This window comes from Scophthalmus maximus, chromosome 1 (genome assembly GCF_022379125.1).
Source record: "Scophthalmus maximus strain ysfricsl-2021 chromosome 1, ASM2237912v1, whole genome shotgun sequence".
NCBI lineage: Eukaryota > Metazoa > Chordata > Actinopteri > Pleuronectiformes > Scophthalmidae > Scophthalmus > Scophthalmus maximus.
In genome coordinates this window covers 5,249,168-5,262,888 of record NC_061515.1, presented here as the reverse complement: position 1 = coordinate 5,262,888, position 13,721 = coordinate 5,249,168, and the positions used below count along the sequence as shown (strand labels likewise).

Here is a 13,721-nt window from a genome sequence, read left to right as displayed (position 1 = left end):
TTACTGCTCACAATAATGTGTATCAAGAGGATTTTCCCTGAAACTCCTTTTGATTAAGTTGTAACTATTGTTGGGTTGGATGTCCAGAAAACAGAATGAACCAGTACACAGTGAAAACACCTTCCAGATTGTGATTTTTAAATGAAACAACATGCTACCATTAGTAAAAGAACAAAAACAAACAGAAAGTGTACGGCCCAAAGGTGAGTCAGACCATGTGAATTTTGACAGAATTCCCAGAGGGCCACTCCAAGCACAGACAATAGGTGTGTACCAGATCAAGATCAGGACATGTGGATACATACATTTATGGACATCGATGAAAATGCTGGCCAACATGTGCAATCCCACGTCATTTGGGACACAGACCTATTGTAACCGGCTAGCCAGTGAGTTGATGTTGTAGCCAACATGTGTGTGCGTTTTTGTGTGTTAGTTCCGTACTGAATACGATGACTCAAGAGAAGGAGAACAGAAATCCTTTTTATCAGAGGGTGGACAGTTTTCAAGACAAAACTTGGATACACTCACACATATTCATACTCATAGAATCAGGAATTTGGGTTCAGAGCAGGAGCATATGTGTTAAGGTCTTGAATCATTGTACAATTCTGCATGGAATCCCTGAAAGTGATGGGAATTATCCGGTGAGAAAAAAAATCTGTCTTTCTTTCCGCCTGCCTGCCTTTTTTTTAACATGTTTCTTCAGTCATTGTCAGACATTCTCTGATGGATTTCTTTGCTGGCACCAACAATGGAAACTTTACAGGATCTGCAGGCTATTGCTTGTCTTTTGAAAAAAAAGAGAACTGTGTTTAAAATGGAAAACACTGTTCCCTTTTTTTCCCCACTTCCCCCCAAAAAGTTCTTTGAATTACCATATTGCTCTTTTTTATGCTCTTGAATAGCAATAAAGAATAAGTCTGACAACAGACTATGTGAAATGCCCCAAAACCAAACACAAACTGCTCCAACATATTCGTCTGTATATCCAAAGCCTGATATACTTTTACTCCTGTGTGCCACGGTTATCTAAAAAGTTATAAGAATACCTCATTGAGTCACAACGTTGCACTGTTCAACATCTTCCTTTATTACCATCAACACAGACTAGTTCATTGTGAGCAATACTAGGGTGTATTAATCAGCAGGATAAAACAGTCCCTGGTAGATACACTATTACTTTCCTTCTTGGTGAGTCACGTTTGATAGTGCCCAGCTGTTTTAGGAGATGACTGACTATTCTGTCGATCAAACTATTTCTTCAAGACCTGTTCTACACCTTCAGGAGGAACCAGTGGACTTAAGGGCAAAAACCTCACCAGCACTAAATGACACCTAGGATTCCATAATTCAATAATCATTATTCATAAAGATTACAATTTTAACCCGATATAGGTTACGGAATATTGTAAAAAAAAAAAAAAAGAAAAAGAAAAAAGTACACCATGAATGTCCCCAAATATAGAGAAGTTGAACACATTATAAAATGATATTTCTCATCATTATTCAGGACTGCGTTCAGACATTTTGGGAACCCGGTGGTAAACCTGGATCCCAGGGTTAATATATGAGAAAATATCAACACTCATGGAAGACTAATGACACCCATCCATCGGCTTATTCATTCTCTAGACAGAGGATTTCTATTTATGCTGGCGCCTTGTATAAATTACTTTGGTTTTAAACATCCATACTTTTCAAATATGTTGCAGTGTCGACATCTTTCTAAATATCTGAATGTAATCCTGCTGTTTCTCTGTGTCATTTCCTTTCCTACTGATAAAAATACTGAAACTGTCTTTTTCATTATTTTTCCCAACTATGATTCACATGCCATGGAAATCCCCCCCCCCCCCCCCCCCCCCCCCCAGCACTTAAACAAACTCTCTGCGTCTCTCCTCGGTGAAGCAATTTGCGTGCACACGCAGAAGAGAATAGCACATGTGGGCAGCGCAGCAGCAGCAGCAGAAGAAGCGTCCAGGCTTTTCTCTCAGTGCGTCAGCATTCAACGCCATCACCGCTCTGACGACTCTGCCAAACACATTACAGCACTGCTTAGCGCTGTTGCTAGCCAGCTAATGGCTCCCTACTGGCAAACTGTCTCTCGCAGCTGACTGAACTGTACCCTGCTTGTCTTTCTCAGCTGGGAGCTACTTTTTGCAGGCGTTCGCAGCCACAATGCGTAGATTGTACTTTACTCACTTACTTTACTTTACCTCTGTCCTTGCCCCCTACACCCTAACTTAAACCAGACTCCTTGAGTTTGAACTAAAATTCATTCAGTGCACATATAAAAAAAAATATTTCATCACAGAGACGTAAACTTTGCACAACTTGGCTGACACAAAGTTCTGTTTGCTTTGTTGCTCCCCGGAGGTTCTACTTGGTCCAGTGAGCTGTGTACGAGTCAGAACACGAGCTCTGTCCGATTGTAGTTCTGCATCTGAGAGCACAGACGTGTTGGGTACTCAAATCGATTTGATTGACATGATGTCACTGATATGAGTGATGTATATGCAAATTTGTTTCTTTATCAGTGTTTACAAGCACTACCGTTTGACTGGTCTCGTGTTTCTGAGGTATGTTCTTCTAGAACACTCATCATGGAAAAAGATGACAGTGATTAAATGAATCTGCATGCACTTGCCAATCTTTCAGGTACACCTAGATACAACTGATGCAGTATAACACAACAATGCACCCTCCCTTCATGAAGATTATATTGTACTTTGTGAAGCTGCTTTGCATTGACCTCCCAACTTTTATCAGTCATACCAGTCAGAAGAGATGCTGTTGACTTAACTCTAAACATATATGACTCTCTTTGTTTCAGCTTTGGCTCTTTGTCTTAACAATAGCGCCACATTTACTCACAGATTGACAGTAATAACGGTTTTGTAAAGCATGGATTTCAGGAAGGGATGTTTCTTGATATAAGTATAAGTAAGTGAATTTAGAAATCTGAAATACGTTCCCATTGTATTTCTGCATTAAATTCAGAACACACAATCCAAACAGTAGGCAGCACGTTTCAAAGAATAGCTGTAAATTACAGAGTTATTATGGGATGGATAATTTGAGGCCAGATGCACAAGAAAGACCTCTCACTCAAGTTAGATTACAGGTGATGCATGGGGAAGAAAAAGCTCAAACGGTCCTCTGTGTTTTGCACTGGTGGTTTAGTAAAACAGAAGACTATGAAATTGGAAGGTAACTGGCCACAAAGTTGTCGACAGACATTACAAATGTCAAAGTTTACTCACCGATTAGGTTACTTTCTGATTGGGTCTGGTTAGTTAATTCTTTACAAGAGAGCTTGGAATTTTAATTACACATAATTTGAATTTGAATTATTTATAATGAAAACAGAAACTAGGCTGCAGCCACTTCAGAAAGGGAGTGTGACATGAAGACGGAAAGGAAGGCAACATTTATGAGTACTGCTGATAGAAAATCCAATACCCTTCAATTTGACAGCCTCATTGAAAGACGCTTGAAAACTATTTGCTGGTGTGGAATCTGTTGTCTCTTTCACGGGTGGATTGGATGTCTTGAATCGGAACAACTCAAGATCAAGATGAGTTTCCTCATCAGTTTCCCAAGGGGAATGATGGGACCTTCGCCCTGGTCTCTTGCTTTATTTACTGATAAACATTTGTTCATGCAGCTCAGTTTTCCCAGGTCGCAGCTGTTTGGCTTCTTTATAAACAAGATTTTTCTCAGTGGGTTTGAGCTCAGCGTATAATTGTAACACGCCCCGGGGTCTTAGGGTCTTGGCATACTGACCCGTCTGGGATGGGGAATCTTTCACACTTTGATCCATCCCATACACTCTTGCTCTGTGGAGTTTCTTGGACGGTTAAAGCATCTTCAATTGACATAGTTTGAGTGGAGATTCATCCTCCATCTCATCCAGTCTCAACCACTCCTGCCTCCTCTGCCATGATGATACAGAACCCGATCTTCCACCTCATTGAATTCTTTCTTTTCTGCCCATGTTCTGCTCCTCGACCTCATCTTTCCCTTCATATTCCCACATCGTCTTCCTTTCCCTCCTCCCAGTCTCTCCACACTGCTCCATCTTACCTTTCTCTTCCTTTTCCCTCCTCCTCTGAAGCCTCTAACCACATAATGAGCCTCATTCAGTCGCGCTAATTGTTTTTAAAAACTCCCATGTGTTCTTGTGCTACAGAGAGAATTAAAGCAGCCATTGATGGCAGTAAAACCTTTTTCTTTGTGCGTGTCTTGCACCAAATATTGTATGTTTAGCTACCACGTGTCTTAGAAACGAATGTTCCCAAGAAGAAGAAAAGAAGATTCTGCATACAGCATTGAATTTTGTTCGATCTGTCTTTGGTAAAGTGGAATTGCTGAGTGAAGCTTTAATGGTTCAAGTTGGTAGAGTCCAGACGTCTGTTGGCCCACGGCCAAATGACTGACCACCCAGAGTTTGGCAAAATCCTGATTCTGCACACATCATCTGATCTAAAGTGTGCTACGGATGGCTGGAGGTCTTACTTCACTCTTTTTTTGGGGATCGATCAATTTTGCTTATTTAATTCATAGTTGCTTTTTTACTGATTCATCTATACACATGTGGAGTAAAATGTCAGGAGGGTTGTTTGAGGAAAAATCTAACCCAACTTACAGTACTAAACTCTCATATTTGGAGTGAATATGCAAAAAGCAGGTGCAACTAGTTCCAACCAACCCGACGTGTTTCCAAAAGCGTGCAGCAAAGATCATCCTAAAATGAGTAAGAGTCACTGGGGTATGCTTATGTGTTATAACTCTGTTTGTGAACTGTATGTGTATGTATGCAATTAAAGTGTGTGTGTGGTAGTTATTAAGAATAAGAATGGTTAATTGTGAGTAACTGTATGGGAGTGCCCATTTTTTGTGAGAGCATAGTTTGTGCAGACTATTGACAAAAACACACTCAAACTCTATTTCTTTCATTGTCTTCTGCTGTGTATCAGTATTTTCTTTGTGTCATGAAAAATTAAATTAGCATTATTAGCACTAATTAGTGAGATGCAATGCGCAAAATCTGATTTCTCTATTTGAGAACTCAGTTAAATGTTCATATGCAGATTCAATTTTACAATTGTTATACTTTATTTTCATGTGGCTGATTGCATCGACCACATAATCATCTTGTATCAGTTTTGTATTCCTATGACATTGAACCATGTTCTTGAAGGCTCTGTGTAACCTGGCACCAATTATGCTTACATACAGATATTCAATGACATTTCTCTGCATGCAGAATACCAACGAATGATACAAAGAAAAGATAGTATTTGGTTTTAACTGTACAAGGAAACCAACACAAAAAAACTACTAAAAATCTTTGGAAAAATGAAAAAAACAAAACCCTGTTATAACAGTCCATCCTTACAACAGGTCACATATCCCTGCCTGGACTGTGACTCCACAGTTGAATTGGGAGATTGTCAAACCAACACAGACCTGCGCCCAGAGTGAGTACAGACCAAGAGAGGTAATCATATTGAACATAAGTTGTTGCCTGGGCATGTGTATGTGATTCAAACAAAAAATGTATTGAAGATATCCACTCTTCCATGTCTTGATGTGTCTTCTTTCCTTTTCTATGTGTTATATCTCAATTCATGTCTCTCATTCGCCTTATGCCTCACACATACCACCGCAGTCCCACGGAGCACATTGCACACGCTCTAATTTAATAAAGTCAGATGAATTTGACCTCTCCCAGTGGAAGCTGATTAAAAGGACCACAGACTCTTTATAGGGAGGGTCTCCTCGTGAGTGCCTGATGACAACTTCAGGTTGTGGACATGGTTGTAAAAAAAATAGGACAGTTAAATCACAACCAATGCAAATTATATTGTTGAACAAAGGCTGGTAGAGCAGATTACTGAAATGATTCTTTGTACAAATACGCAAATCTTTAACTACAAGCAGAAAAAAATGCATTTATTTATTATAGGGCTTTACTGGGGGGTATTTGGATCATTTTTTCCCCTCGACAAAAGGCACGCAGGGTTCAGGATTGACCTAACATCCACAATAAAACCGTTAACTAGTGCAGCATTGCTCTAATGCTGTCAATGATAATAATGAGTAATGAGGGTGGGGCGACTTTATATGTTTTAACAGCAAAATCCCCATCGGGATAAACAGTGAAACCATTATTATAGGAGAGAAAAACAATGCGGAGTGGTGGGAAAGCCTTGAGATGAAGGGAGCACGGGGCACGCACATCTTGACAACAGACTGTCTTAACAGCAACAACAGAGGTACTGATTCTGCTTTGTTTTATGCAAGTCAGGGAGCAAAACCGCAACTTTCACTTCTGTGGTTTGCAAAAGGCCCATCAGGTCTCAGAGGACTGAAATAAAAAACGGAGCCGGGACAACAGAAAGAACACAAGGAACATAAGACGCAATGGTAATGATTCACTTGAGTTTTTCTTTCTTACTCGATCATAAAAGTTAATTCTTGATAACAGTAAGCAGACCAAGAAATAAAAATAAAAAAAACGCTCACTAGCAAAAATGGTGTATCACAATCTACCCCCAAAAAAGTCTGCTCAGTTGTCATGGAGACGTCTTGTTGTCATGTGACCACGTGATGACACAATGAAATTATTACAGCCCAGCAGTGTAAAAAAGTGCTCTACACTATGTCGTTCAATTGTTCAAATTAATAAATCATTCTCTCTGTTCCCCGTTGTTCTGTCCCTTTTCTGTTTTAATCACATCAAAGAAAACTCCATATGGGAACTGATTAGTTGGTGGTGACATGTAACAGTTGATATCTGTGATTGTTTTTTTCAAAATCAAAGACAGACAAAAGTGAAAGGTTTCTAACCAGCTGCTGAGGATCTTTGTGCCGGCACGTATGGAGTCAGGAGGTCAGAGATGCATTGAAGACACAAATCCTGCTCATGCCATAAAATATACTGTCGAAACATCAGTCCCTTCACAATGAGCTGCAACCCAGAGCTTGATGAAGAATGTCGGAGGCAGTTCTACTAAATCTTATGGTATGTGGAAGAAGAATTATTGGATGCATCAGAAGGCCATCTGAACCAGACACTGAGAATGGACTCTGTCTTTGGGGAACTTTGAGGGAAAGGCTTGCCAATGTTTTATGTGCTTCAGTGCACAAATACATACAGCTTGAATACAGGGACGTTAGATTCACAAATTAACCTCTTAGCAAGACATTTAAGGTCACAAACCCATTACATTGAGACTGATTGGTTCTCTTGTGTGAACACGCTACGTACCACTCACTTTCTGAGGCCTCTGCCCCGTTTCCAGCCCTTTTTCTCGGGATCAGATGCCTTTTCATCTCACAAATCGAATTCTGTCGTTTTTCTATTAGAGCTGACAGTCCCTTTTAATCGTCAGTCAAATAGAAGTCACAAGGATCATCTAAGAGAGCCGTGAGTGTGGTCATTCGCCACATGCAGATGTGCCTGTGGACTTCAAAGCGGGGGCAATCTGAGGACGTGACTTGACCTGGTAGTCACATGAGCATGAGCTTTGGGCTCACAATACGTACCCACCGAAAGTTTAAGGCCAAAACGATGTTTCTGGATCATGGTATATGTGCAGATGACGCAACGTGTGTTGCAGAATCTCAGAGCTACACATGTTTTTTCTCCACGTGCAGTAATTTTGATTGTATTTCGGCACTGAAATATTGAATATGACTCACTGTAAGCCTCTTATCACCAGGGCTGCATCGAAACAGCAAGTAGCACTTTAACAGTAATTTCTCAAGGTTATCATCCTTCTAACTTCCTCAGATTTCCTCAGAATTCGCTCAATTTACTCCCCATACGACAGCAGGGCCTTATTCATTAAACTGTCATGACCACATTTGAATGAAATAAGCTCATTCATCTTCAATATGAGCGTTACTTGAGAAAACTGATTCCACTCTCGCGTCTGTATGCTAAATATGAAGCTACAACCAGCAGCTGGCTAACTTAGCGTAGCACAAAGACAGGACACAGGGAAACAGCGAGCCTGGCTCCAAGTCCACCCATCAGCACCTTTAAAACTAATTGTTTGAGCAAAATGAAAACCACAGAGGCCAAACTGCAATATTCTGGTTGGGAGGGTTCTTGGTTATTTCTTAGCTTTTAATTCCAGAAAGTTACAGGTCTAAGCCAAGAAATAGTTAATAGCACATTTAGTTTAATTCTGCATTGTCAGAATTCAAGGTCTGTTATCTTTGAGTTGTAATTATACGATAAAATTTTTTCCTGAATTTCATATAATGCTACTGGTTCAGGGGATGCTCATCAGAGTAAAAGAACAGACTGAGGAGGCCAAGAGCTGTGTTAAATAACTTCACCCGCATGGGCCCAGACTGACCCAAGCGGCTGATTCACGGTCGTGTTGTAGTTTAATGTTCTGTATTTGGGCAAAGTTCTCTTGTGTTGGCTTCTTTGCTTGGGATGTTTTCTCACATGGGTTACAAGGTAATATTTTTAGATGATTGCAATATATTTGTGTGCGTGTGTGTGTGATTTAACTTAGTCCACTGTCCTTCCCTTAAAGTTTGGCTCACGATGATGAGTGGCTGCTAAGTTGCATGCGTCTGCCAAGAAAAGCTTTGTGGGAAACTGGCCCCTGGTTTTAGAGACGAAGACATGCTCCATCACTGCTGTAACCAGCAGCTAACTCCATCAACGTTCTCTCATAATTTATCTCTGTCACACACACACACACACACACACACACACACACACACACACACACACACACACACACACACACACACACACACACACACACACACACACACACACACACACACACACACACACACACACACACACACACACACACACACACACACACACACACACACACACACACACACACACACACACTATGTAGCTGATACCCCTCGGGAATAAGTCAAAGATTAGGTTACAGTGTTATTTTAATGTCGCTCAAATTTATTTTAAATGTATTTAATAATTAATCATCACATTGATCAGGAGAAGCCAATGGGTGAAACCAGCTGTCTAAATTGAAAATAACAGTTCTTTCTTTAGTATAAAACAAGGTCTTGTATCTCCAGGTAGTTAAAAGCCAATACAGACAGTACATTACAACAAACACATGCAAACGCTCACATAATACACCCTCTCTTTGTTCCCGGTGCAGAAATTAAGAGCCTTTGGATGAGGTCAGATGAAACAATGACTCCAACAGAGAGATTATATGGATGAGATTGTAGAGCAGTTTCATTTGTGGCTGCCAGTCTGATTTCCAACAATGCGTCACGGCGATTGCGCGTCTCGGAAGGCTCGCTGGTGTGGTTCGTGTCATTTTGACTCCCTTCTGGAGAGGATGGAAGGAAATGAGTCAGGAACACAAGACCGGAGTGGATGAAGGACGACAGGTCAATGACACCACAGTAATGGTGAGAATTAAAATCCTTTTTCCACACAACAATCTGGATTGGAGATAAGCTTATGAACTATTGAAATTGTCATAAAGGGAAAAATATGCAATGGAGAAAAGCAACTATTTATCTTTTACTCTCAGGGGAGCTCTGAGATATAACTGTCTGGCAGTTCCCTGGCAAGGAGGTTAAGAGGGGGACGCTGAGGTCGGACTATGGGGACATGACCTCAGACTCTGGGCTTCCATGTTCCCAAGGTCAGACCTGCAGCATTTGGCCTGCCGGTTCACACAGGAGTTGAAACACCAGTTGAAATTATTACTAAAATGTTTTGATTGTGCGTCGCTGCGTTGGGAAGACTGTACCAGAACCGACCAGGATGATGGCAAATAGGCTAATAACAGTTTGGAGAAGCAACACAATTACCATCGACCAAACTGCGCATAAGGATGCAATGTCTCTGTACACACACACACAGACACACAGACACACACACACACACACACACACACACACACACACACACACACACACACACACACACACACACACACACACACACACACACACACACACACACACACACACACACACACACACACACACACACACACACACACACACACACACACACACACACGTAAGGCAGTCAGTGGGCCGGCTGTTGATTTAGTGCTGCCAGGGGAAGGCGGGATTCGGGGATTCTGCGCTCCAGATGTTTCATAAACAACAAGGGGACTTCCTGACTCCTGAAGGACTAAGACACGTCAACCTTGTGTGTGAGTGTTAGCATACATGCTTCCCTGTGTTTCTTAATCTTCAAATGCTCGTCAGCTGGAACTCCGCAAACGAAGTGTGTGACATCATAATACATCTCCATCCCCTCCAGTAGTAGTTTTCTTCTCACGACACACACGCAGGAGAGTATAAACTGTATAAAGCTCCCCCCCCCCTTGTGTGAAAAATCGAAAAACTTAAAATGAAATAATCAGATTTTCAGAGGCCGAAAGAGAGGCAGCAGTGTGTGTCACAGTCAGCATTGGCCTGCTCTCTCCGCAGGGCTACTGAACTGATCTTATCATACGCACACGCACACATAGTACAAGTTCCCGCAGAGCATTTTTTAAATCTATCATACAAAAAATGGCACGCTCTCTCAAGTCAGAGGATTGAAACCACGCTTGTGGCTTTATTTTTATTCTCTTTCATCAGATGACAATGAAATGAAAATGAGGTAAAGCAAACATGATGTCCATCACAACAGTGAGCTGGATTGAAATCTATGTTGTTCATATGCAGAAAAAGCTTCTAATAAGCCAAATGGTTCATGATACGCACCAAGCGGCAGAATGAGAAATTTAATAGTATTATATATTTTATAGTATATTTAATAGAGTGAATATTTGACTTTCATTCACCAAATGGTCATTAACACAACTCCAAATACATGCTAATGTGCCTGTGTCTGAATCTGTTGATATGCAACAATTGCCATCCGTTTCACCCTTTTCACAAGTCCTCCAACCTGAAGGACCATGTAGGGTTGCTACCTTCTTATATGACCAATAGTAGTATCCTAAGGTCTCCAGATAAATGGTCGCTAAATGGTAAATCTTATTCGAATAGCACTTTTCTAGTCTTATCGATCACTCAATGCGGTTTTACAGCGCAAGTCACATTCACCCATTCACAGTCACATTCATACAGCACTGCGATTTACTGTCATTTTCATTCAAAGAGGAAATTTAGGGTGAAGTGGACACAGATTTTTGTTGTGCTGCCCCCCAAGTGGACTATGTATCAATATATACAGTCTCAAATGTGTGTGTGCGTGTGTGTGTGTGTTTGTGTGTGTGTACAAAATAACTCAACAATGTATGGATTGCTTTCCACCAAACTTGGTGGTACTGGGTGGATAAGAACAGAGAAGTATCCAGTGCTGGTCACTGTCTCTAAATACTTTTAAAGTACTGTCATTACTGCACAAATCAGACCTATGAATGTAATTTAAAAAAAATTCCTTGATTTGTCACTTAAAGCTTTCTTCGTTTCCCAGGCCCACCAGAAGCGGCCACCCAGATATCTAACAAATGGGGCGAGTAAAGAAGAATGATCACTTCAGAGGACTTCAGGAGGGATTGAAAGGTGATCCTGCTGCATTGAAACCACCGGGACAGAGACTGTCAGAGAAGATCTGTTTGTCTGCTCCAGTGATGGCTCCACAGAGGACCAGCTTGTTCGAAGCCTACTGCCCTGGAAAGTCTGAATGGAACTTTTTTTTGTCCAGCTGAGTGCATAAATGCAAGAAAAAGGAAGTCAGAAAAAAACAAACCACAGGGACAAATAGTGCATTAAAACAATTCAACTGGTCACTTACTGTTGATGGTTTTAAACTGTGTAAATTCATTGCTTCTCTTTACTTTATGGCAGCTCCTGCCATTTACTCTGTTTGAAAATCTTGGTGCATTTAATGTGATTATTGGCCAGTTTGCAACAGTGCTTGGCAAAATGTTTTAATGAAAAACTATCCTTCTTTCTATGACCTGATTCGGACTCACACTGAGCGCACAGTGCAATCAGCGTGATGTGAATACACAGCCCAAACAAACCATGCTCACAGGGATAACGGTTTGATCGATGACTTACTCTGTATTTAAAATTAGGCCTGGTTAACTGGCCGTTCAAATGCTTAAAAATTAAAGGCTTATTAAGTTTGTTAGTGGTTGTATTGTTGTCCGAGTCCAGCTCAAGTAAGTCATCACTTGCCATCTCTTATCGAATCCAATGTTTCTGTCTTCCTTCACTGTCAAAACCATTTTTTTCTTTAACACAACAACATGTTATGATTTCAATACAGTGCTCAGATCTGCGCCACGGCACGAGAGTTCTGTGGATCCGAATGAATGAGACCTTAGCGTCTTGGATGCAAGGATGGAGTTCTGCTCGGGGGACAATGTGTTCTCCATAAAAAACACAAGGGCAGAAACAGATTTCGTCATCATTATCCAGGAAGAATAATTGACCTCTAATAGCTTTATTCTACTTAAATTGACTGCAGACATGTGAAAATGTTCCATCCCAGTTGTTGAAAAGCTTACGTTTATGGTTTTGTAAAGAAACACAAAAGGAAACTCGAGAACCAATCGACCCATTCCCTCAAAGGACTGGAGAACATCTGAGGAAGACAGACTCTAATATCTGAGATCAGAGCAACACACTGCTGGGAAATCAGACTGTTCACTACAAATCCAACTTCCCATTATCATTTTGAATCATTACATCCAAGCTCCTATGTGAGCTCTTAATTCCCCTATGAATAACAGACACATTTAATAAGTAGAGATATCCTTTTTTTTTAATGATTACCATTTTCACAATGATCGAAAGCCAACATCTATAATGAACTTCAGACTGAGAACAAAGACATGCTCGGATACAGCTGCAGGAAAGAGAAGCCCAGAGAGAAGGAACAGGGATCTAAACATGAGACAAAAAGTAACACACCTCATATGAGGCAAAATGATATACTCAGAATAAGATGGGCTAGAATTGCACTTTTAAGAGTTCCCTTTTGTCAAAAACAAAATCTTCTAATGTAACACCGATCTAAATCTCTGGGCAGTACGTCATCCACAGTCAGCTCAGATTTAGTGCACAGACATGAGGTATGGCTACAAAACTGAATGTCATGTCTTGGAAAAACCTTCATCCGCCCGAACTCATAATTCTGTCGTATTACTCTGTTAGAATAATATCTCATTTTGTCTCTCAATTCACACCATGGACAATACTTTGAATACTGAGTGCAATAAGTGCAAAAAGCAACAATTTCTATTCTTGTTTAAATATAGTGAAGATAAGTTCTCTTTATTCACCCCTGCACTCTCTCATCCTTTCCTCACCGAGTCTTACCTGCTTTTTTAAACAGCAGTGCATGTTCTTTGTTTATCATTACATTCCCTGTGTGAAATGAAAAAGCCTGTGACACTTAAATTGTGATTATGATAAATTACCAACAGACGCCTCTTGTCAATAATCATTATAATGATCATTGTTTTCCTGTGAAACTATTTTCTTTCTCAGAAACTGCATCCATGACCTGTAACAGTCTTTGGAAGTACTTGCATGACTTGCAGACTAAACACAGTAGACCACAGCAGAAACACACATTTCCACAGCCGGCACAACAATGTAGTGTGTGTGTGTGTGTGTGTGTGTGTGTGTGTGTGTGTGTGTGTGTGTGTGTGTGTGTGTGTGTGTGTGTGTGTGTGTGTGAAAAGACAGGAAGAAGAGGAATGGAG

The 13,721-nt window shown here is 40.7% G+C and overlaps 1 long non-coding RNA gene across 1 annotated transcript in view; it reads right to left on the bottom strand.

Annotated features, from left to right (window-relative positions):
* LOC118297277 overlaps window positions 1–13,721 on the bottom strand; it is a 31,352-nt gene that overhangs the window by 10,228 nt on the left and 7,403 nt on the right. The window lies entirely within an intron of this gene.